This window comes from Rhinolophus sinicus, chromosome 9 (genome assembly GCF_057876585.1).
Source record: "Rhinolophus sinicus isolate RSI-liver-muscle chromosome 9, RSI-T2T, whole genome shotgun sequence".
Taxonomy (NCBI): domain Eukaryota; kingdom Metazoa; phylum Chordata; class Mammalia; order Chiroptera; family Rhinolophidae; genus Rhinolophus; species Rhinolophus sinicus.
The window spans coordinates 16255538-16280907 of NC_142509.1; the positions used below are offsets into that span (position 1 = coordinate 16255538).

Below are 25370 nucleotides of genomic sequence, written 5' to 3' on the forward strand. Positions count from 1 at the left end.
CTTCCTGGCAGCCAGGAAGCCACAGATACCCATTTGCAAAAAAACCTTGAGGCCTGCCTGAGCTCCTCAGCTTGCACTCTTCCCAGGATGGGGAGTTCCTACCTCTGTTGAGCCCGCTTCTCTCTGAGAGGCACTTGTCTGCCCTCAGGACATTTTTAAGGCTGACTGTACATGTCACTACCAGCTGGACCTTCAGGAGGCTGCAAGGCCCACAATGAGCTGTGACTTTGCTGGCCTCTCCAGATGTCCTTAGTGAGCCCTGCCTCCACAGCCACATGTCCTCCCCGACCTGTCTCTTGGGATGCGTCCTCTTCTCCCCCAGGAGGGACATACTGAGGCCATGGTGGGGAGTGGGGACAAGTGGCTGACCAGTTTTGCTGACCGTGAAGCAGGTGGATGGGTGAGCCCAGGTAGACCTGGGGCATGTGCTCAGGGTCCCACAAGCTTTGGAGACACTGTCCTGAGAGAGCAGGGGTGGGATCTAATTTCCTGAGAAGTTCTTTCCAGCTGTTTTGTGCACAGTGGGGACTTGTGCAGTGAGGGCAGAGGGGAAACACAGTCTAGCCAGGCTGGAGGAAGGTGACGAGGAGGCATCAGGAGGGACATGGCCAGGTTTGAGTTAGACCCAGCAGAAGATGGAGGCAGTGGGAAGGCTTCCCAGTGTCTGCCCTGAGCAGCCGGCATGGGGCTCACGTCCCTAAGGTGGGGGTGCGGGAGGAGCAGCCACCCGTTGTTGTCGAGGCCCAGGAGACATCTGGGCGGGGGTGTTGTGTGTGGGCTGTGCGGGCTGAGCTCAGGAGAGGGGCCCGAGCTGGAGGACAATTTGGGAGTCTGGAGCGTTTGGGTGATATTTACAGCCCAGGAAGAGATGAGATCACCGGCCGGTGCTGGGGAGGGGCCAGGAGGGGTGGGGGTGCTGGGCCCAGGCAGCAGGTTCAGCTCCTGCCTGCCCTCCCACCCACCCCCCATGACTCTGACTCCGCACTGGCCCCACTGGTTCTTTGAGGTCACTGGACCTGAGTTGGCAGGTGAGCAGATAACTATGTCCAGCCTTGGTCTCCCAGGAAGGAAGACCTAGGAAGAAAGCTAACTAAGTACAGCCAGTAGAAGCAGTTTGGGGCATGTCAACTTCACCCAATCCAGCTACTGGTTTACTTCGGATGCTCCTGACCCCCGTCCAAGGATGCCAGGCCAACCACAGGGCCCGTGGACAGAATCCTTCATAGCTCACAGGCCTGTCCTTGTGTCCCAGGCCCTGGCCAGGTTAAGGCTGCCAAATCAAACCAGTGGAGGGTGACATCTGTGGCTGGGGCTCAAAGTGGGTGAAGGGGGTGGGTGAGGACACTCTCAGGGTGCTGGGATCAGGCTGGGCTTCTCCCAAGGGTCACTTCTCTCCTGGCCATGACCCTGGGAACCTAGGAGGGCAGTGAGGCACAACTGCAGACCCTCTGGGGTTTGAGGGGTCCTGGGGCCACCCTGTGCTGCCATCTACCCAAGGGCTGCAGGGTTGACCCAGGTCCTCCTATGGGAGCACCTGTACCATTTATCTGGTTGCTTGGGGCTTTGCACAGTAATTGGAAGAATTATTTTTCAATCCTTATATTAGTTCTGAAATAATAGAAACAGCAGCATGCTCAGCAGCTGATTGTAGACTAATGTCCAGTGAGACTGAGAACATGCCAGAAACATGTTGACAGGGAAATAAGCGTGTATTTGTTGGATGAGCTGGGGCCCAGGGCAGTCAGGCAGAGGCCCTTCTCAGCCAGGGTGCCTGCCCTGGTCACCAGCCCTGCCCCAGATCTCAGCCACCCAGCATGGGCGAGCACTTGACACCCTCGTCTCATTCATGTCCTTGCAGGAACAGGCTGCGGATGCCCCCAGTGGGCAGACGAGAACACTGAGGCCCAGAGGTGTGAAGTGATGCATCTGGGCAGGATTGGACCTGCCGGAGGCCACACTTGTCCAGATGTACCCCCACCAGCGCAGCTCTACCCAGAGTGCTGTGGGCCGGCACATGGTCCCTGCCACTCCTCAGCTTCCTCACCCCAGCTGCAGGACATCACATGGTCTTGGGCATCAGTCCCTCTCCCTTGTGCTCGTCAGCCTGGGGGTAGCCCTCAGCCTGGGATGTCACTAGCCCAGCACATGGATGCACTCTGAGCTGTGGTCGACCCGTGACCACACTGGGACAACAAGTCCCACCATGCCCGGGGCCCTCGGGCAGCCTTGCTCTTACTCCTGCCTTGCACACCCCTGCTCTGTCCCGGCCCTGCGCTGGGCTGAGGCTGCCCTGGAGTCCTGGATAACAGGCCTGGCCTGTGTGCACATCACAGCCCAGGGGCTTGGCAGGGTCCCCACTTGAAGCCTGGGCAACCCCAGGGGGAGTGTAGAGGCCACTGGTCACGGGCATTCTGGATGTGTCCTCCCCATGTGGCCCGGCTGGAACCCTGGGTGGATTCAGGAGTCCTGCCCCACCGCTCCTGCCACGTCCCACGTGAGCTCCACAGGCCGCCTTAGGGGCCTCTTCTCAGTACCCTCCACTTCACTTCAACATTCTGCTCTGATACGGCCCCCTTCTGCAGAAACCACCCCCCCAATGCCCCCAGATTGATCCCCAGCTAGCTGGGCGGTCACAGAATGGACCGCAGCACCCTGAAGTGGGACAGCCAGGTCCCCGTGAAGTCTGGAGTTGGGTCATGGCCAGGGCAGGTTTTCCTGCCTGTCAGGAAAAATGAATGACCCCTCATGGAAGGGGGCCCTACAGCTCACAGAGCTGCCGTGAGAGGGGCCCCCTGGTGCTGGCAGACTGCTGAGCTGGCCACGCCGCAGTGGAGAGGCTGGACAGGGCTTCCTGCTACACCAGCCGGAGGCCATCACTCCCTCAAATCGACCCACATCCAACAGGAGTGTCTTCTTGGCCCTCGGACCTCGTTGCTGAGCACACACTTGGATTCCCAGGCCCAACAGGTACAGGGAGTCCCCCAAGGACATGCAGCAAATAATGGGGCCAGGCTGGGCCGCCTGAGCACACCTCACCCTGGGGCCACGAGCTCACTGCAGGAACCCCTCACTCTACAAGTCGCTGTTCTGAGCATTGCACACAGAGGATTCCCTTTATTCCTACAGCCAATTGCTTGGCAAGGCTGGTGGGGCCTTCTGACCACGGAGAGGAGAAGACACAGCCAGCTACCACTGCCACTGACAGGGAAGCCCAGCTCCGGGGTGCCCAGCTCTTTTGCTGGGGAGTATTCTCTTCTAGCTAGATGGCTGGACGGGGTTGAGGGGTCTTCACACTCTGGCCCAGGTGGGAGAGGGCAGGTCTGACTCATCCTGGCATTTACCAGTTCACCATGCATTTATTAGGCACCTACCTACTGTGTGCTGGGTAGAACTAATGGGCCTCCTTCTTGGGGGCCACCAGGGGTGCTGCTGGGGCTTTGGACATCACCCCCTGGGCCACCGGAACAAGAAAGGGGCCTGCCTGGGACTGGGTATGGGGAGGCCAGTTACATGGTCTGGCGTGTTGAATCCATGCAGGTGAATGCGTGAGGCAGGAGCAGTCCACTGTCCTTGCGTGCCCCAGCCACAGTCCCCCTAGACAAAGAGGCAGACAGAAGAGGGCCCCTTCCCCAGCCCACTCCTCTGCAGGGAGGGCTAATTAAACCCGATGCCAGCAAACACCGGGGAGCAGGAGGCCTCTGATCTGTCTTCACAAAGGCTGTGTGGAGATTTATGGGCAACAAAGGACCATCTATCTCAGAGCAGGCAGAAGAGCCACGGTCAGGGTGGGAGGCAGCCCCCTCCCAAGGAGCACAGCAGCCGAATTTTGATGCAGCGAAGAGGAGGCACGGGCAAGGCTTCAGGGAACGCTCACCAAGGAGGGAGAAAAATTAATGTGAACAATTAGGGAGTAATGAAGACCTGGCTGGGGAAAACACCTTGAAATACACAGTGCGGCAAGGCCAGCCTGGGAACCAGCCACCCGGGGGCCCCGCAGCCTGATGGGAAGTGGCACGGAGACAACCTGATGCCACACAATTATTTTTGAAAAATGATGGAGCAGAGAGTGAGCAAAAGTGGGATGGTGGTGCTGCAGCCTCCAGAGTGTGTGTGTGTGTGGGGGGGGGGACTTCTGGGAGGCAGTCACTGAATCTGATGGCAGTGGAGGGTCTCGGGGCCTTGGGAGCTTGGGTGCTCAGCAGACGGACACTGGAGTCCCTGAGAACCAACAGGGTTGGGGGGCTTTTGGGCCGAGCCCTCCCTGAGGCCCCTTTGCCAACCAGGAGCAGCCATAGCCACACCTGTCCGCCTCAAGGCTCTCACCCACCAGCCCTCCCCCTCCACCCCTGGGTCCCTCTCCTGTCTCCCCTGTGCCATCCACGCCCCAGTCAGAATCTGCCTCCAATCCATGCATCTGTCTGCCTGTCCATCCGTCTCCCCACTATTCAGTCCATCCAATAACTCTTTCCCTGCTCTTTACCTCAACAGGGCCCACTCTCTCCATCAGATCCTGGGGGTGGGGGGGCCATGGCTTTCATATCCCAAATCACTTTCATCCAGAACACGCCCCCCCCGCTCCAGCCATGGATCCCCTCCAGGCCTACAGAGAGACAAACTGGCCACAGGCCATATCCCAGGCGCAGCCTGACAGTATGGCCAGCCAGGCCAGAGCAATGCCCCCATTCCTACCATGTCCAGAAAAGCCTGTGGCACCCACCCAACCGCTGGGTCTGGTCTGTTCAGGGGCCCAGGTGGAGGATGTGGACAGCTTCAGTATTGCCCTGCCTGTGTAGACCCTGGTCTGTCAGGGACAGACATGCCCAAGGGGTGAGAAAACCCCCCAAGTCTGCTCCCTGCATGCAAGTTAACTGAAACACACAGATTTTTGCAATTTTCCCACCCATTAGGCTCATTCTGTAAAAATCAAACCTACTTAACACAATGAAACAGGAGCACCCAGCCCTGCACTCCAGAAAAAAGATGCACATCGGGGTGAGAACAGCTGTGTGGTGAAGTGCGGGGATGCGTGGCCTCCACCATACCCACAGCGGCAATTCCGTGTCACAAACAGTGTCCAGCACCCAGCATTCTCCATTGTGATGACTCCTACAGATGCTCTAAGACCTGGCTCTGGGGCCACCACCTCCTGGAAGCTGGCCCTGACTGCACTCAGCCATAGAGTCTGAGCCCTCACCCAGAGTTCCTCCTGCCCTGCTGGCAGAGCCCTCAACCCCTCTGAATGGGTGACCCATTCAGGGCCCAGGGTGACCCTGTCTCCAGCCTGTGACAGGTATGTGTTGGCAGCTCTTGGAAAGGTTACCTTGGTCTGGACAGGGGATGTAGGATGGACCATACACGTAGAAAAGTCCACAGTTCTGGGCCCACAGGACCAGCCCAAGCCAGAGGCAATACTCAGGACAGATGGCACAGTTGAGGGGGGACCCTTGGCCTCCACCAGTCCTGAGCCTGCTCATCCTCCAGGTGACCGAGACAGAGCCACCTGACACACTTTCCATAGTCTGTCTTAGTTGAAATAGGTCTGTCTCCTGCAGCCTCTGGGGCGGGGCCTCACTGTCACTGGTGAGGAAGTACAAGCAGGGGACTGCGACTTGCAGAGAAAGAAAAGATGGGGAGTTGGAGCAGCCACTCATCTTCCACCAAAACACTGTTGAAAACCAGTGGGGGAGCCAAGGAGTAGTAGACTCTCCAGAAGAGGGGCTCCCAGCCCTGGAGAGGCTAAAAATATGCTCCACCCCATGCAAAGCTAGCCTGTGGCAGCTTTCCTGCTGTGTATGTCACTGCTGCTCAGTCCCTGAGGGCCCAGTGGAAGGAGAGACTCATCCCTCTCCATTCCACCTGGCTGAGCAGGTATCAGGAAAGACCATCCTGGCAGAAGAAACAGCCTGTGTGGGGGCCCTGAGCCCAGAGAACCAGAGGCAGACAACTTACCCTGAGCTTGGGGAGTCTTGCTGGAGGGTGGGGCAGGGCGGGGACCCTGGTGTGCATTGGCTCACCTGTTGACTTTACCTGCTGCCCATGTGGGCAGGGGGTGGGGTCCCCCTAGAGCGCACAGTGAGGGGTGCGGGGCCAGATCAGGGCAAGGCTGAGGGCGAGGGAGGTGAGTAGACGCTTGTGGAAGGATGAGACTATAGGGTCGGCTCCACCTGCCTCAGGGGTCCCCAAGCCCTCTTGCTGGGAAGCTGCTGTCACAAGACCCAGAGCTTTCCTTTCTCCCTGCTGGCCTCCAGCTGGGCTGGCTGCACATCAAGCAGATGCTCGATAATGCAGGATTTGACTTGCAAAGTCAGAGCAAAGCAGTGCTAATAAGAGGACTGCACACGTGGGTGTGGAGCGGGGACCTGAAATCCAGGCATCAGTGCAGGAGGACACTCAGGTCTGGCGTGGAGTACGGGAGCTCAGGAGAACCTGGGCTGTCACCCTGCCCCCCCCCCCAAGTCCTCCACCCACTACCCACCCACTTTTGGGGCCCAAGAATACAGCATTGTAAGCAGTCAGGCACCCTACTGGGGAGACAGTGCCCCCTACCTGCCAGTCCCAGAACTTTAAGTTGGGGCCAGGGTGGGGAGGCCCAGCCCATGGTATGTGGCGCCCTCCCCTGAGCCCTTGTGGGGAGGCAGCTGGGGAAAGGGGCGTTCGTCTGACCCTTTCTACACAGGATCTTGGCTCTGGGGGCCTCACATACTCCTCCTGGGGCAGAACCCCCACTGCTGTGGCTCCAAGTGTGGGTCATACTCAGTCCTGAGGACAGCAGCTCCCCCCCTCTTCTTGGGTACACCCTATTAGAACTTGGGGGCTGGCAGGGTGGGCCTGACACAGGACAGGAGCTGAGCATCCTCAGCAGGGGCTGAGCTGGGCACACGGATGGGGGGCTATGAAGGTGACAAGTGGTGAAAGGCACTCTATTGGGGGCAGGGTGTCTCCATGGGACAGGTCACAGCCACATACGTGGCTGGGGTGGGCGTGAGGCCCTCTCCCTGGGTCCTCTGCAGGGCAAGGCAGACCTTGCCACTTTGGGGGTCCACAGACCATGAGGTGGTCCTTGGAAAACCCCTCCAGCCTGAGGGCTGTGCTGGGGGAGGGGGCTTGGGCCTATAGAAGGGGGTTGAAGGGAGGAGGGAGGGGCTGGCCTGGGATCCCAGCTGCTGAGCTCCAGGTCTCACAACCCAACCTCTTTCCTGTCCCCAACATGCCCACTTTACAATGCCAGCCACACTTTGCTGTGTGCCTGCCCTTCGTGCCAGGGAGTGTACCCTAAGTCCTGGGCCCAGGCATAGTCCAGGCTGGATGCTGTAGCCAGCTGTTCATTTAACCAGGAAATTCCCCAATTTCAGCTGTGTTGCCAAGGTTGGCTGGTGTGTTGGCTGCATGCTGGCTGCATGCCAGCATCTTCTGAAAGGCGAGCTGACCCAGAGTAGCAGGAGGCAATATAAGGAGGCATGCAGCACTTGAGAGAGGTTTGTGCCCATGAGATGCTTTCCCAGAGACCTGCTAGCTGGGCTGAGTGGGTGAGAGGGGTGTCGGGCCCCCATATTCAGCTGCCCACAGTGGGTCCTTGTGCTCCTGTGTCCTGCCCGAGGGCACTGTGCCCACCCTTCACCTCTCCTCAGCAGCTGGCTGAAGTCTGTGCACCCAAGTCCTGCACCTACACTGCCGCTGGATACAGAGGGTTGGAGTCTGGCAGGTGAGGCATCAACTGGGCACCTGCGGGGAAAGGCTCTTTCTCCAGCGCCCAGCAATGTTACTGCACCACCATGCAGCTCACCTGCTGATGCTGGAGGCCCCCGGCTGCGTGTGGCCCACTGTGCGGGCTGGGCCCCAGGGCTCTCCTGTACTCTGCTTGGCCTGCCCCACACCCACACTTCCCCTCCTAATTGGGCCTTCTCCCTGACAGAGCACTACACAGGCCTCCGTGCCATTTCTGTCAACGTCGGCACAATCTTTGCTTGCTGAAGCCTGGCAGAGCGGAGAGGCCAGTGCAGCCGAAATAGCTCCAGGCCCCTGGGAGCCATGCAGCAGAAGCAGGGAGGGAGGCAGACACTAAGTGTGGTGGGGACAGCCGGGGGCCGCCAAGGCTGCCTGGAACTCCTCTGCTAAGGCCAGGGCTTGGTCCAAGGCCCAGATAACTCTACGAGACTCAGGGAGACCTCACGCCCAGCTCAGGGCAGGTCAGTATTGAGCCAAGCCAAATGTATGGTTAGCATCGGGCGGGGGACCCAGCCCGACAGCAGGACATGAGGGGACCAGGATCAACTGTTGTCCCACTTCCTCCACGAGGGCTGGGGTGGAGGCTGCGTGGGACTGCAGAGCTCTGCTTCCACAAACCACCTTTATCTGATCAGCATGACTGCAGAATCCCCTAGTAGTTCTTGTTAAAAATGCAGCGCCAGGACCCTCACTAGAGATTAAGTCAACGAGTCTGGGGGCTCTGGGGCTGAGTAAGTGCCCTGGGTGATTCCTATGATTGGACACATTTGGGACATGGACCCCAAAATGCTGCTCTCTGAATAGAGAGAATTAAGCAAGAACAGCCAAGAATAAACGTCATGATTTTGTAATCAGGGAAACTACAGATAAAGACTCCAGAGGGAGCATGGAGGGCCAGAGAGATTGGGCAGGGCTGTCGGGCAGGCCTCCTGCTGCTGGGGGGCCCTGGATGTCACTTCACCTCCCCAGGCCTCAGTTTCCTCTTCTGTGAAATGGGGTAATGGTGAGACTCATAGCAACGCCTGTGAGGAATCATCACAAGGCCCGTGACCCACCCTCTTCAGACCAGCTGTGCACACTCGCCCAGAAACCTGCACCGTGGGCTGTGCCCAGTGGAGGCCATGTGCACATGCACAAACTTCATGCCCACACAGACTCTCACGCACGCATATGTGTGCACAGTGCATATCAGCCAGGCCATCAGCTCTCGGGGCTGGGATTTTGGTGGATTTGTTCTCTTCTGGGGTTCATTTGTCTGTGGCTGCCCACCCCCAGTCCCCTCATCTAAGGCCTCCTCCTGTCACCACACAGCCTACAGCCACAGCCAGCAGCAGATGCATGGAGGGACCCCAGCTCCTGGGACTTGGGTTTCTGCCACTGCCAACATGCTGCCCGCTAATGGATGTCTCCTGAGCAGCCAGTCTTGGGAAACACCCCTCATGCCCACATCAGGTGTGCTGTTGCCTCCAGGTGCTCAGCACAGAGACACAGAGGTGGGTGTGAGGACCCCACATCACAGTCTGGGCTGATCCAAGAAGGCAGCCCTCGGGCTCGGGTGGGGTCTACAGCACCGACCTCCTCCCCTGGTGTTGCTGTCCCGGCTGTAGGGTCCCTGCATCCAGTTCAAGGAGAGAGGTTGGCCTGGAGGGTCCTGTTCCCAGAAGGTTCCGGAAGCCGAGGCCCTGAAGCCTGATCCCCACTCTGCATTCTCACTCTCTTCATTGCTACGTGGTGTGTTGTTCACAGTTCACTTGACATTAAAATTAGAAATGCTGCTGAAAATCTAGCAAAGCTTGGCTCCAAAGAGCAGTCATTTCCATGAGCCATGGCAGGAGGGGCTGGCCTGGCCGGGGATGGGCACCCAGCTGTGAGTGCCCACACCTGACTGAGTTCTAGCCTGGAGCCTGAGAGCCCAGAGGTGGGCCTGAGGGGCAAGTGGCCCCACAGCAAGGCAAGAAGAGACCAGAGATGAAATGCCTGGCTCTGCTACAGAGCGATATGCCCAGGGAGTCAAAGGGAATGTCCCGCAGGTGCCCAGCAGGGACAGTCACAAAGGATACTGCCTGCTCCTTCCGGCCCCTGTGGGGCAGTTGTCCTCTGAGGCTCATGTGCCTCACGTGACACAGGTCTACAAAGCCACCCCAGGGCCTTTCCTCGTGCCGACCCTCTCGTCCTCTCTCTGTGCACTCTCTCCGAGCACCCACTCCCCTGGGGCAGTTCTCATAGCACACGTCAGCAGGGCCTCCTCAACTTCCTGACTACACCCATAGCCCCCACAATAGTCCTCCCCGGACCTTGCATCCACCATGTGTGCTGTATATCGGCCCTACAGAGTGCTGCCTGGTCCTGTTACAGCTGTATGCTCCCAGGATGGCGCCCAGAGGCCTTGGTGACCACCCATGACAGCAGCCAAGGGGATATGGACCAGGGGGATCAGAGACACCTTGGGGTCATGGAAGTGTGCAGAAAGACATGGCCTGGCCCCCATTGGCATCCTCTGCCCATATCCTGACCCTAGGTGTGGCAGGGCCCTTCCTCATACGGGAAGCCGAGAGGAAGCTGGATCCAGCAAAATCACCACCCCAGGGAGTGGCCCGGACACGCTGACTGTAAACAGCTGTTAGTTTTTTGGAGAGCAAAATAAATTGTTTTAACAGCAGAGCAATTCTTCTTTTTTGTCCTGCTGGGAGCTGAGCACCCAGGAGTCCCACACCCTAGCTGGCCCTCATTTGGACCCATAGCCAAGACCACGGAGGCCCAGTCAGCCACAGGACCTTGGGTCAGCCTGTCCAGTGAGTGACAGATCTTGCCCAGACCTAGGCTAGGTCCCTGAGCCCCTCACAGGACACCGAACTAAGCCTGGCGTCTTATTCACTGTCTTCAATTGAGAACGGGGCTCCTGGCCTCATCTCCCACTTCCTCTTTTCTCCATCTTCACCCCACCCACCGATGTTAGACTAGGGGACCTGGGGATGTGGGGGGCGTGAAGGGGGCTGGGAATGCCTAGCCTTGGGGAACCACGCCTCGCAAGTCTCCTGTAGGGAGGAGCTCTGGGCAGCACCCAGGAGTACTTAGGGTGGGGTGGAGCCTCAGAGCTCCCTCCCAGAGCTGGGGCTGTGGCAGTCCTTTGACATTGGAGAGGGTGAGCCAGGCCCAACTACCAGGGACCAAGCATCATTGCTGCAGCCGGCCCTGCCTGCCCAGGGCCCCTGCTGTCCTCTCCTCACCGCAGGTCCCATAGCAAGTTCTGTGTATGTCTGTGAACATGCTGGCGTGGGGGGCACGTGTGTGTGTGGACACATATCTGTGAACATATTATGTGAGTGGGCATGCCTGTGTTCCTGTGAGGTCACAGCGTCAGCCCTCCTGGGTTTGCATCCAGTCTTACAAGCTCTGACAATTAAGTTTGTGAACTTGCCATCGTGCACTTACATTGGCAGCGCTGTGCAAACAGCTCGGTGAGGTTTCATAACCTTGGTACATCAGTGTCTCACAACTGTGTTTGTGTCAACGCGTGGCGGTGTCTTGCTGAGGCGTTCATTATTGTGTGTTTTTCTGTGATGTCACAAGAATGCCTGAGCTTGGATTAGAGCAACGAACAAACATTAAATTTCTTGTTAAACTTGACAAGAGTGGAAGTGAAATCAGGGACATGTTAGTCCAAGTTTATGGGGATAATGACATGAAGAAAATGGCAGTGTACAGATGGATTAAACATTTTTCTGAGGGGAGAGAAAGCGTCACTGATGAAGAGGTCAGGACAATCTAACGAGCAGAACTGATGAAAACATTGCAAAAATTCGTCAAAGTGTGCGTCAAAATCATCGGCTGACAGTGAGAAGCATAGCAGACCAAGTAAACATTGATAGAGAAACAGCTGGGAAAGTCTTAACTGAAAACTTTGGCAGGAGAAAGGTGTGTGCAAAAATGGTCCCGAAGGAGCTCACTGATGAACAAAAGCAAAAGAGAGTAGAAGTTTGCCAAGACCTTTTGGAGAAGCAAGACGATGTTTTGGGCTGTGTTATCACTGGTGATAAAACATGGGTGTACCAATATGACCCTGAAACAAAGAGTCAAAGTACACAATGGAAGTCAGCCAATTCTCCACGACCAAAAATGTTCCATCCAAATCAAGAATAAAATGATGATGCTAACCTTTTTTGATACCAGAGGGATTATTCATTATGAATTTGTACCAACTGGACAAACAGCCAACAAAGTTTACTGTTTGGAAGTGCTGAAAAGGCTGCATGAAAAACTTAGATGAAAATGACCTGAACTTTTCGCCAGCAACTCATAGCTCTTGCATCACAACAATGCACCAGCTCACACAGCACTGTCTGTGAGGGAGTTTTTAGCCAGTAAACAAATAACTGTGTTGGAACACCCTCCCTACTCACCTGATCTGGCCCCCAATGACTTCTTTCTGTACCCAAAGGTAAAGGAAATATTGAAAGGAAGACATTTTGATGATATTCAGGACATCAAGGGTAATATGACAAGAGTTCTGATGGCCATTCCAGAAAGAGAGTTCCAAAATTGCTTTGAAGGGCAGACTAGGCACTGGCATCGGTACATGGCTTCCCAAGGGGAGTACTTTGAAGGTGACCATAGTGATATTCAGCAATGAGGTGTGTAGCACTTTTTCTAGGATGCGTTTGTGAACTTAATTGTCAGACCTCATAGTCTCCACCTGGCACCTTCCCTTTCCCCATCCAGAGGTCTCCATGCTGGTACCCTGGCCCCAAGGTCCCCATCCACTGCAGTGGGGGAATGAAGGACCAGAGTGTGTGCTTCTCCCAGGGCTGTGTGATACCAGGTGGCTGATGAGCCCTCTCTGAACCTGCTGCCACCATGCTGTCCCCCACATGAGGTGACATGTACACTGAGCTCAGCAATCATATCCTTGTTACTACAGCTCTAGAACAAACCCTGGGGTGTTGCCTAGCCCTGGGGAGGGGTCTGGGCTGTAAAACTTCTCAAATCACAGGGCAAGGCCCAGTGCCCCTACCAGATGAGGAGTTCCCAAACCAGGGGCAGGAAGGGAGCATTAGTTTTGGACAGCTCAGTCTCACTCTGCCCTCTCCCCACCACACCAGAAAAACATCCCCCAGCCTGCCATCAGCTCAGCTCCTACTCCAGCCACCCAGCGGCCTCCAAAGACAGGAAATCCATACTGGGCTGAGCAATGCTTCCATAGAGGTTAGACTGTTGAGGGGAGGCAGGTAGGGGAATCGGGCCAGGCTGCTTCACCTCACCTGCTCACAGGCTGAAAGCAGGCCGAGATGCCCAGGCTAGCTCCCCACATGCCTTCTGTAAACAGAGCTGGGCCATCCCAGGCCCAGGCCCCACTGGGCTCTGTCCACCCTTGAAAGCAATTAGCACCTAGAAACCGTCGGCCAGATCCTCCCATGCAGGTAGCTGGGTAGCTGTCACTGTCTGCTCCAGCACAGGTGGCAGCCGGAACAGTGAGAGCTTGCTGACCAGGCTGGAACCCAGGTCGTCCCCTCCCCACAGCCCCCTTCTCCTCACTTGTCCACTGGAAGAGCTTCAAAGGCCCTGCTGGGTCTCCTTCCACTGTTGTCCAAGGGTTTGCACAGCTCATCTCCACCAGCCAGACCGTAACCAGGGCTGTCAGTGCAGCTTAGAGAGGCTCCTCTGGACCCCCCCAGACCCCTTGGCTGAGTGGAGTGACCGATGGAATGAATCAGTGTCCTCTGCCCCCCAAAAGACCTACACACCAAGTGAATGAGTGAATGAATAAATGAATGAACAGAAGAACATATAGTGGCTGTCTGTCAGCCTGGGTAGTTGAATGACTTAGAATAGGGCCTCCTGCCAACCTGAGGCAGCGTTTAATGTGAGCAGGAAATTCTCCACTGTTGCTTTAAGGTTTGGGGTTATTTGTTACATCATCATAATCTGCCCATCCTGATTAATACAGGGGACAGCCACCAGGCTGGTTTCTCACTGGGCACAAAAATAGGGTGACAAGCAGGGTCTGAGGTTGCCAGAGGAGGCATAGGTGGAAAGCCCCTCCTGGCCAGATGCTTAAGCTGGTGGGCCAGCCAATCTCTTAAGACTTGAACCCTCCTGAAAGTGAGCCCAAGAGAGGGGACATGATTGAGGCAGGCCAGCAGGACAGGCATGCAGCCATTGTCCCCTGGGCCTTCCCAGGGTGGGCTGCAAGCAGCTTAGCAGGACAGGGAAGAGCCTTGGGCTTCTGGCCACAGTACGGTTGGTCCCTCTGTCAGAAGCTGAGGCCCTTTGGCCCAGTGGGGCAGACTCTGGCATGACCACCCAGCTGTCCTTTGGACTGAATTTATCTCACCAGGATGAAGCTCCCAGCCTTCATCCCATTTCCCTCTTCCAGGAGGGGACTCTGCTACCCAGCCAACCCCTCCTGCTCCCTGCTCTCTCCGCCTTCCTCTGGGTCACACACCCATTCCCTGAGCCTGACTGTGGACCCGCTGTTCACTGCTCTAGGCCAGACTGTCTTCTTCATCCTCCTGTGGGTCCTGAGTCCTAAAGCAGCCTGAGCCAGGCACACAGTAGGTGCTCACTAAACAGCTGTGAGGGAATACCATGATTATCCCCATTTTATACAAGGGAACATTGAAGCTCAGAGCCACCTGCCCTGGTCCCTGGGGTCTACCACACAGAGGCCCATTGCTCCAGACACCTGGGCTCCTGCCCTTGGGCCAGGCTTATCTAGAAATCCCTGGGGCAGGGGGAGGCCATGCAGCTTGCAAAGGCATGTTTTCATTAGCAAGAGTTGAATAATTAATGCCACAGCGCCTTTGAAACTGTTTTAGTTTTTGTTTTAAATCTTTTTTTTTCTATGTATAGAAACAGCATTTTTGTTAGGCACCAAATTTATTTTTTAATAAACACAACAGTTATTTATTCCATCTCTAGTGCTCCCTGGGGTGGACTGGCACAGGGGACGTGTACGAGGACTTGCTAGGGCACCACCATCAGTCCCCACCACATGCCAGCCGAGCCGCCTGAGTACACAGCAGGGGCAGAGGGAGGAGGTTGTGGGCAAGGCTGGCCAGCAGCCCAAGCTGTGGCACTGGTCTGGTTCCTCTCATCTCCCTCATCCCCAAATACAGTCCTGGGACAGGGTGATGGGTGGGTAGTGCCAGCTCTGAGATGGGGTGGGGAGAAACCCAGGGTGAGGTGGGCCCCAGACAAAGACTGGGAGTCCCCTTCGCAGGGACAGCATGTATGGTAGAGCGTGGGAATCACTCGTCCTGGGAGGGCAGGCTGAGCTGGCTATGGGGTCTGAGGCCACTGGCCCCAGGTGAGCCTCCCCGCTTCGGGCCATCCATGAGACCGACCCTTCTTCCTTCACGCACTGAGCCTAGGATCCAAGCTGGGGGCTTGGATCATTTAGCTCTGTGATTTTTCTGGGCCAAGAGTTGGAGAACCTTGGTTTCTTTGCTGTGTGAGTCCATCCTCAAATCCCATTATTTAGTGTTTTCTCAGAGATTAAGTCAAACACTTATTTTTAAATTATAAACCATGAAGAGTGCGGACAGCAGAAGCAAAACAATATGCTGACTCTCCAAATGCACTTTCCCATACCGGAGGCACGGGGCTGGCCAAGTGCCAGGATGCCAGAGACCCTCGCCCTGGCCACAACCAGGGTCTAGGGCATGGACATCCCGGCCCTACATGGAGCCCAGCTGCCCAGCTGAGTTTTCTTGGCTAGGACGTGATGCAAAACAAAAGAATTAGGATGTAAAAAAATTGTTTTCTTGCTAAGAGTCGTCATTAATTTTTTAAAGTGTGCAATATTGTCCTCAACAAAACTCGTGAAAAATGAGTTGTCTGTTCCTAATAAATATTTTTTAGATTAAGTATTTGTAATGCTATCAATTATTTATCTCCATATATGGAGAATGCATAATTTGTAATAAGATGCAGAAAGGGTTTTAATTTTTCTGCACAATATATGAAATTGAGTTTTTGACTAATACATGAATAAATTGACTCTAAGCCCTTCCTGTCATGGTGTACGATATTGTTTTAGGTATAAATCTCTTATTTTATAGATGTTTTCAAAAAATTAATCTCCAATATTTAAAGATCGACATAAATCTTGGTAACAGGGAGTTTCATTCAGCTGGTTCCCATTTATAAGGCTTGTCGTCTCCTCACGTACCCCCTGAATCATCATCGTACATGCCGAAATCACGCCAGGGCTCCATAAACACTTATAAATGTTCATAATTTACAAAATAGATGCTGCGTTGTCTGTAATGAGGTGGCGCAGGGCCCATGGCAGCAGGAGGTACTGTGCATGGCCCTTTCCTGCTGGCCCCCTTTGAGCAGCGGTTCAGGGCACCTGGCCTGGTTACCGAGGGGCAAAGGTAAGGGGAGGCGCAGCCCACATACAAGCAGTTCTTGGTTGTAGACGCATATCTGGGACTGTTTGATGGCTCAGAGATGGACAGGGAGAGAGAAGAGGGGTCACTGTTCCAAAAGATCAGCAGATACCAGGAGATCTGACAGCAAGGGCCAGTGAGAGGGGCACAGAATTGGGGCCAGCGTCCACAACTATTAACTCCACAAACCTCCTGGGCACAGGTCTCAAAGCTTACCCAAGGAAGCCAACTGAATCCAGTAACAGCACCAAGCACCTGTCCTGGACAATAGGGACAGGTGCATAAAAGCAGCCCTGTCTCTTCATCAGAACGTGACTTCTGGTGGTGACCATCCCAGGTCCAGCTCGACCAAGCCAGGAAGGCTTCCTAGAGGAGGTGGTGCCCTGTGGGCCGGGGCATGCAGTTATGGCCCCAGCTTGCTGTGTGATTCCAGGGAGTCGGCCCCTACTCTAGGCCTTGGTTTTCCCACCTGGAATCTCAGAGCCTGGGTTCTAGGCCCTATGAAGCCATGTATATGCCATTGGGCCAGGCTGGCCACCCAACTCCTCTGCAAAGTGGGGCTGATGGCTCTGCAAGGGACAATGCTGTTGGGATGGCTAATGCCTCAAGCATCAGTGTGGGCTCATAACCCAGGCTGAGCCAATCACAGTACCTCCTCTTCCTGGCTACATAATGGTGATTGGGTAGAGGGAGAGTCCTGTGACCCGAGCCAGACGAATCAAGATGCTTCCCTGGAATTTTTCAAACTGAAGCAGGAAATGGAGCTTCTTTCTCTCTTAAGGGAGGTCTGGAAGTACAAGCCTAGCACTTCTGGGGCCAGCTTGGGGACCAGCCAGTCGGGAAGGCTGACCATGGAGGGAAGTGGCAACAGAGCTGGGAAGGGACCAGTGTCCCAGGACCAGCTAGTCCCTGTGGTCTCAAGACTATCCTGGGAGCATAGGAAGTCCCCACCCACACTGTTCTGAAACACTCCCCTGAGCCCTGGGATTCACATCAGAGCCCACGACAGTGCCATGGAGTCAGTGCTGATGGTCTAAAAACTCAGGGATGAGGAGGAGGGGTACGTGCCCAGGGACGCCAGTTTAATTCTCATGCTGACTGAGACGTCTCTTCCAAGGTTTGCATGTAAGGAATCGGCAAGTATCATTTCATCACAAATGCTTAAAACTAGAGAACCATAGATTAAAATGTGTTTTTGAAAACTGAGGCTTGAGCCTTCAGAATTCAGAGCAAGACATCTATCTACCATGGCTGCAGAACACAGAAAACCAAAATGCCAGGCAGAAAAAAAAGGCAGAAAACGGGATATAAAGTACAACATAAAGAACATAGTCAATAATGTTGCAACAACTATGTGTAATGCCAGGTGGGTACTAGACTAATCAATGAGATCACTGCATAAATTATATAAATGTCTAACCACTATGTTGTACACCTGAGAATTATTTAGAAAACTAAAAATAAACAAAGAAACAAAAGGCATAAAACAGAGGGTTGAAATAGGCCAGTCACAAAAGGACAGCTACTGTAGGATCCCACTTATGTGAGGTGCCTGGAAGAGTCAAGTTCATAGAAACACAAAGTAGAATGGTGGTTGGTAGGAGCTGGTGGTTGGCAAGGAGGAGAATAGGGCGATGTTGTTTAATGGGGACAGAGTTTCAGCTTGGGAAGATGGAAAAGTTCTGGAGATGGATGGTGGTGACGGTTGCACAATGTGAATGTACTTAATGACACTGAACTACACACTTAAAATGGTTAAAACGGTAAATTTTATGACAATTAAAGAAAGAAAGGAATATCCCCCCTCCAAAAAACCTCTAACATTATAAGTCAGTATGCCATTAATGTTTTTAAAATATATATAAATAGGTCTCTGTTTCATTGTAAGTTTACAGGATCACCTCCCAATGGCCTGAATAGGTATACGATCTTTATCTCAATAAATAGTTTGTTTTAGTTTAAAAAAAAAAAAAAGGAAAAAGGGAAGAAAAAGAACATAAAACAGGGTCCGTGAAACTGGACGACCTGGATGAGTGACACAAGCCCTGGCACCAGTCATGGGTGATGCCCGTGCTTCTAGAAGGCAGATGCCCTCAGACGGGGGCAAAGCGATGTGATGTGGCCCGTGCAGCCTCAGGAAGCAGGGAAGGAGTTCCACACAGCTGTGTTGGGAGGGAGGCAGGGAGGACGAGCTCCAGCTTACATCCCGAGTTGCCTCCCAGGCCTGGCTTGTGCTAGCTGCAGGACACAGCAGCGAATGGGCCAGATGGGGTGTTCTCAGGGGCAGACAGACAGGGAGCAAGAAGCAGAAAATGCTCCATGTCAGGGAGGTCCCCTCCAGAAGGGAGGGCTTCTCTTTCACATACCCTGAAAATTTCTCCAAACAAAAATTGTAATGAAAAGCCACGAGAACCAGAAACCACGTGCAAACTGACTAGCTGGCAGGCCAGAGGGACCAGGCCTGGGACAGGGGGCCCTGTCCTTTGGGGGCTCTGCCCACTCCCACCCAAGCAGGTCACTGGACCTCAGGGCTTCTAGAAACAGGCCTGGATAGCTCTGTGGGGCGGGCAGTGAGGGTGAGCCCTGGGGTTCCCCCGCCGACAGAGGAGAGTGTGTGTGTGGGGGGGGCTAGGCCTTCAGCACCTGCTAGGCACCCCCACCCCCCTGCCCTGAGCTTTCCCAGCAGGAGCTGTGTTGTCCATGCCTTTTGTTCTCTGTATTCTGCTGCTTTGATGTCTTGGGTCCTTGCTGACCATGGAGAGACTGCCCTAGAGGAGAGACTGTTCCTAGAGATAGCAAACAACTCACCCACTGAATGCACTTTTCAAAAACAAACCAGCCGATCCCAAGCCCACCCCAACCACCTCTTTTATGGGGCTCACACTTGGGGCCACTCTCTACCTGCCCTAATCACCCAGGGCCAGGTACCAGACAACCAGAGAAGCCCCTATACCCCAGCACCCTGACATTACTTAAACTAGCCAATCCTGAACCTGCTTCCCCCGCCTCTCCTGTTCCTTCCCTGGGAAACCACAATAAAGGCTCCTGCTCACAGTTCCCCCTCCCCTTTGGCCTCCTGACAAACCTAAGTGCTTCCCCATATGCCATCCACCACTTGCATGTCCTGCCCCCTCCTCTTGGGAGCTGTGAGTAACCAACTGTCTTCTCAATGACAATTGTCTCCTGGTCTGTTGGCTTTGCCAGACCTAAATAATAATAAAACCTACATTGAAAACCAGCAGTCCAGGACAACTTCATGGGGCAGGGGAAGGGCGTTCTGAGGCACCACCATCCAGGCACAGGGGTAGGCAGGGGCACAGGGAACCCATCCCTTTGGGTCAGCTCCTCCCTCACCCAGTGGGGGCCTGGGTACAGAGGTCAGAGGGCTGTGCTCCCCCTCGGGCTGCCGGGACCTCCCAGAATGGCACAGATACCGGTGGTCTGGGGGTGCTGGGAGGGTGCCCAGAGCTCTGCTGTGTGGAGTGTGTCTGTGCAAGAGGGTGGGAGGCCATGGTAGGACCCTGGCTGTGACTACAGCCTCACCCTGGGCAGGATGGCTGACCACACTGGGAGGACCCAGCAGCCCCACTGGATTCGGTCCTTCCACTCAGTGCCCTGGCACGTCTGTATGACATGGATGGTGTCTCTGAGGCCAAGGACATGGAGGGCTGAGAAGAGTGATTACTAACAAAAATACACAGGCTGGATTTCCCTGGGGGCCTTTCCATCCTGGGCTCGACAGGAGGGAGACTCTGTTTCAGTGATGGTGACAGGCAGGATGGAGCAGCCACGGCACAGCGCACAGATATTACTAGAAAGTCATGTCACCAGGGAAATTGAGGGGCCAACTAGAGGTGCAGGGACGTACAGCCCGGGGGGTGCTCTGGGAGTGCCAGGAGGCGCTGAGGGCGGGGGTGTGGGATGGGTGTAGAGCGGTGTGGGGCAGGGCCAGGGGTGGTGGTGAAGGTCGCATGTGTCTTCATGCGGGGGGCAGGAGCAGATATGGATGTCTGTCCCCCACCCCATCCCCATTCCAGGCTGGTGAGTGGGAGTTTGTGTTTGACAGCAGGGAACCCTGCCCTCAGCAGAGGGTCCTAAAAGCCCAGTGGGCTATGACCACGGACGTGAGGGGCCCTCAGAGCCCAGGGTCAGGGACAGGGTGGGTGGAGGCCAGGGCTGGGACGGCCAGGCGAGCCAGTGTGAGCCACAGGTTTGGGGTGTGGGTGGACAGGCCAGACCAGGGGATAACCGAGTTAGGATGCTGCTCCCTGCGGATGACACCCCGTCTGGTCCCTGGGAACTTCTCAGGGCCATGGTCTCAGTGGTCAGTCTCCATGTGGGGTCTCAGGGACAGTGGAAGGGGCTCCTGCACCACAGCCAGCACAGTGCAGGGAGGCTGGACAGGAGTGGGGGGCCTGGGCTCCTCAGATTGTTGGTAGCCTTCCAGGGTCTAAGGCGTGTCCATGGGCCCGGTGGGCACAGGCGAGACCCCATTGACTGGGTGGCTGGGTGGACAACAGAGGTGGCCTGGAGTCATGGAGCAGGGCCTGAGGGGCTGCCCTTTAGTCTGCAACCCAGGGCTCACTATGCTCAGCAGCACTTAGGGGCCGCAACCCTTGGCACTGCTGGGCACCGACTCACTCCAGAAAAGCCACAAACACTGGCCCTCATCCACGTACATGGATCCTTGGCCAGCACGTGCCCATGATGCAAGGGGATAGTCCATAGCACTGGACATGACACCACACAGGCTTCCTCTGCACGTCCTACACTCTGAGTTGTGGGCACCCAGTTGTGCCCGGTGGAAGGACTTGTCTAACATCCCCAGGGCCTGAGATTAGATTGGAATCCCTGGCTCAGATCCCAAATCCTGGCCGCATGGGCTCACTGTTTCTGCAGAGCCCCCCTGTGGTTCAGGGAAAGCCCAAGCCCCAGCCCACCAGGCCTGACTTCCCCAGGCGCCAGCTGGCCAATGTTTCCCCTCTGGCCTTCCTGCCACCAGCTTAGCTCTGGGCTCGGGTGTGTGTGTGTGTGCGTGCGCATACATGTGTGTGCATGTGAGCATTTGCGTGTATGTGTATATACATGTGTGTGCATGTATATGAGCACGTGTGTATACATGTCTGAACCATGGTGGCTGCCCCGAGAGACAGCCCCTAGGGCTGTGTCCTCATGTCATTGTCATATGTTTGTATCATCATGGGAACAGATTCCTAAATGGGCAGAAGCCAAGGCACATGTGCCCAGCGGGGCTATAAGGGCATGGAGGCCAGGCAGAACCCTCCTCATTCAGTAACCTCAAGTCCAATCTCGGGATGTCAGGAACAGAGGTAGCTGGGCTTTGGAAAGCAGTTGTGTTATGGATTCTGTCTTGGGGAAGGACAGACACTTCCTGAGTCTGAGGAAGGGCACTCCCGGGATAGGGCCGCCACCTGGAAAGAGTAGTGCCCACCAGTGAAACAGGTCTCGGACCCCCAGATTAGCCGCTAGCCTGCCAGGACAGCGACACAAGGGCAGATGCTAGAAGCCTAGAAAGGGTAGAGGGACGCAGTCTCCTCCCCCACATGGAGTTTATGCCCAGTTTAATGAGGGGAAAATGAGACTCTGGAGTTGGAGGCCTTGATCAAGAAGCCAGGAGTTATTGTGGGACCTTAGTGGGGACCCCAGCTCTAACAGCCCCCAATGAAAGCCAGAAACCCTAGTGAGGTTCATGACCCATGGCAGGCTCCCTTCCCCATGAAGACGAGGGTGGCTGTAGGTGGGTTTAATGACAGGAAATCCAGAAATTGCACACATATGACCCCAGTGGGGTACCAGAGCTGGGCTCAGGAAGAGCCAACACCAGGAGGAAACTGAGGCTGGGAGGGCAACGTGGCCGCAGGTAGCAAGGCTACTCAGTAAATGAGAAAAGATTTGTACCTACCTACTACCCCAGACTCAGTCCCGCAGACTTCATAGACTCTTAGGGACCCAGGGCCAGCACTGTCCTCTCAGGCCCCAGTCCCATGTACATGGACACCTCTGCACCTGCCTCACCGTGTGTGAGAGCTCCCAGGTGCTACACAGGTAATTGTGGTTCTGGCTGACTGATTACCTCTTGACAGGAGGACCCTTGGGGCCAAACAAAACCAAACAGTCCTGAGTTCCCATCATGCCCTGCAGAGAGACAGGAGCCTCAGGGCCAGTCTGGCCACTCCTCATCATGACCTACAGCCTGTGCTAACCCCAGGCCCTCCATGCCTCAGTTTACCCTCTCTTCTTTGGCGCCTGCGGATGAATTCTGGTGTTCAGCCATGAGGCAGTGTGGAGGCACAGCCCAGCATCCTGTCCTGCCTCCTGGGGGCCAGGATCCACTGCAGGCCTTGCCGTTGGCTCCCATCCTATTCCGTACAGGACTGCAGAGACGGCCATGCCCCCCAGGGCTGCAGGGTCAACAGTGCCCCCAACCATCAATGTGATGAGCCAAATAGCATCCTCTTCTTTCTAGGTGCACAACTTGGATGATGGTAAAGCTGAATCCTCCTCCTGTTTCCTAAGAATTCTCATCATCATTTTGTTTTTAAATTGCCAAGCATGCTGTTGCCCCCTCTCTCCCCTTTTTCCTTCTAAGCCTCAGAAGCAGAGTGGAGTTCACAATGGCTTGTGAGACCTCTGGACAGTAAGCTCATGGACTTGCTATGCCCTAGGCAGCAAATATTTCTTTCTGAGAAAATCTTCCTAACGATCCTTGCAGGGCTCCGAGGGGTAGTGCATCCTGGGAGACCAACCCCAAGCAAGATTGGGAGTGACGGAAGACATGGTGTTTCTCCCATCCCTGGAAACGAAGACAGAGTCTGCATGTGACATTTGGCAATGGTATAGAGTCAGGTAATGGCGATAGCAGCAGAGCTGCCACGAGTTGCCTGGGTCACTGGGACAGGCTGCTAGAGCAGGGATCCGACCCAGGGCCACATGACTGACAGGAGCAATGCCAGGACCCCAACCCACCTGGGCTAATGCCCACTTGGCCTGGAGCTGTCAGACCCCTCACCTGATGAAAGTGCTACAGGCAAAGCCCCAGCCCCAGGACCTCCACTGGGTCTGGGCGTGGTGCTGCCAGCAGATGTGGACACCAGGCAAGTCCCAGGGGCCGTGCCTTCCCCAGACACCCTTCCTGTGGCTCCAGCCCACCAGTGCCATTCCCATCTCTCCGTGCCACCCCAGGCTAGAGCTGACTCCCTGAGTGACAGCAATTAGGGCCGTGGCTGGCAGAGCAGCCGCTCCCCACAAAGCACCTGACGTGGCAGCAGCTCCCCGGGGGCTGCCGCACTCTGGCTGTGGCTGAGGCGTTTGGAATCTGCTGCTTTCTGCAGTAAAAATGGAAACATCCCCTACGTGAGACACAAGCTGGCAAGGAGAACGCCACTGTGAAATCTCTCACCCTGAGGCAGGCGGGCAGCAGCCGGGGGCCACCAGGAAAGAAGAGCTGCGCGAGGGAGGGGGGGAAGCTAAGAACGTGGGGGTGCAGGAGCGAGGTGCACATACCCCCAGCCAGACAACCCTGCTGGGAACACAGGCCAGGCCCTCCCCGCCTCAAGTGGCTGTTTTTCAAAAATGCCAACTGAGCCAGTGCATCCGGCTGTCAGCACCCGCGGGGGCCTCTAGGATAGCGGTGAGGGAGGTGGGTATAGTGCAGGGGGGACGTTCAAATCAGAGAGAGGGGCTTCCTGGGCTCCAGAGGCACGGGGCCGGCCAGGTATCTATAGTTCTGCTGCCAGGTGGAGTGTGGAGTCAGTGATGGTGTATCTGTGTGGCATGGAGGGTCCCCTAGAGGCACCAGGCAGTCTTGTCAGCGTCTTCAGAACCAAACATGCAAGCCAAGCACGCAGGACCTTGGTCTGTGTACCCCAGACACTGTCAGGCTGGCGCAGGGCCCTAGGATGTTCCTACTTTGCAGCACAGCCCCTAAGGTCTAAGCAACTCACTTTTCTTGGGCAGGACACTGCTTCCCAGCCCCACCATTCCCCCAGCACTGCTCAGCCACAGGCTCAGCACCTCAGTCTCAAATCTTCTTCGTGCTAACTAAAGCAGCGCCTGCAAACACCCACCACCACCAGGAGCCCATGTTGTGTGTGTGAAACGCCCTCGCCCAGCTGGTGTTCTCACTCCCAGATTCACAGAGAACATGGTGTGGTGCCCATTTGCTCTGCTGACGGTGGACATTGGCCAGCGAAGGCCAGGATCCACAGAGGCAGGCCCTGGGCTGTGTCCCCCTGGTGGTCTGGTATGGAGCGGAGCCTCTGTTTGCCTGCTGGGAGCAGGGGAATATGGCAGCCACCTCTTTGGAGTGTGGTCTGAGTGCCCCATGGCAAGCCCACTCAGTTGACAATTTTCCTGCAAGTTGCTGGTTATCATGAGGCCAAGAAGAGGTTCAGGGCCCATTCCCGGCTCCCAGGATTGCCTGCCATGGTTCAGACACCCAGAGTTCAGAAGCCAGAGCCACTGAGGAAGCACACCTTGGGTGTGAACATGTGGCTGGCCTGGTGGGGTCTTAGCTCACATCTGGCTGGTGTGATGTGCCCATAGTCTCCTGCCTGTCCTGGGTCCTGGCCCTAGTGGGCAGTGGGCTGCTTGGCCCTACTGCCCGACCCTCTCAGCTCCTGGAGACCAACCTGATAGCCCGGCCTTCAGCGTGCCCTTTGTTCTTCCAACTCAGTGCTTTTACTGCTGCTCCATGGGGCCACTAGAAGCCACAGTCCGATCGGGTCACCCCTGCTGACAGCTGGGAGGGGCTGCTAGAGACCACCAGGTAACTAGTACACCGGAGCCCTTTCTCACCCTGGGCTAAGGTCTGCAGCCTGGTTGTTTAATCAGGGGGGGCGGGAAGGATTTTGCTGTTTCTCTGCACCCCTATGCCAACCATGCTGGGCAGGTTGCCAAATGCAGGGGGAAACTGAGGCTCAGGCACACACCAGATAAACACCAGCATCCTTGGCAGGACCCTCAGAGAGGCGGGCAACACAGAACTTCCTGGAGAGGATGGGTCTGGGCCCAGAAATCCTAACCATTGCCCTGGCTGGCTTTGTCACTGCCACTAGGGTTTTATTTGTGCCCTTTTTTGGAAGGAGGGGTGGTATGTGTTGGGGATGTCCAGTGATAAATTTAACCCCAGAGTCCCCAAGGCTTAGTGTGCTGACACTGCTCAGCATCCCCTAAACCGAGGAACACTGGAGTGCTTCTCTCCCAGGCCCTAAGAGAGGTAGCCCCACCCAG

At 55.6% G+C, this 25370-nt stretch overlaps 1 protein-coding gene across 1 annotated transcript in view; it reads left to right on the top strand.

Moving 5' to 3' along the window:
* Positions 1-12664, top strand: part of RTN4R (reticulon 4 receptor) — a 38160-nt gene extending 25496 nt beyond the window's left edge. The window contains exon 3 of the mRNA XM_074321851.2: positions 1859-12664. The gene's annotated coding sequence lies outside the window, so the exon portion shown is untranslated. The remainder of the gene's footprint in view (positions 1-1858) is intronic.
* Positions 12665-25370: the final 12706 nt, after the last annotated feature.